The sequence below is a fragment of the Trypanosoma theileri genome (genome assembly GCF_002087225.1).
Source record: "Trypanosoma theileri isolate Edinburgh chromosome Unknown TM35_Tth_1_V1, whole genome shotgun sequence".
Taxonomy (NCBI): domain Eukaryota; phylum Euglenozoa; class Kinetoplastea; order Trypanosomatida; family Trypanosomatidae; genus Trypanosoma; species Trypanosoma theileri.
In genome coordinates this window covers 453,176-453,455 of record NW_021639843.1, presented here as the reverse complement: position 1 = coordinate 453,455, position 280 = coordinate 453,176, and positions in this window count along the sequence as shown.

Sequence of the window (280 nt, the reverse complement as noted above, 5' to 3'; positions counted from 1 at the left end):
CAGAGGGAGGTTGAGTGGGATCGTCTGGCGTATGAGCGATTGCAGAAGATTGGTTTTATTCGCCTGGATGCACTGACACCCACACACTCGCGGCAAGAGGGAACATGGGATGGGCTGCATTACATTGGGCAAGTATTTATACTAAGTTACACTCGTCTTTATGCGGCTTCTGTGAAGCGGCAACCTTTTGGTGGTGTCTCTTTTATGCTCTTCCTCATCCTGCTCAACGTGGTGTGTTTTTCGTGAAGTTGATGGAAACGTTGTTTTAGTGCATGTGTTT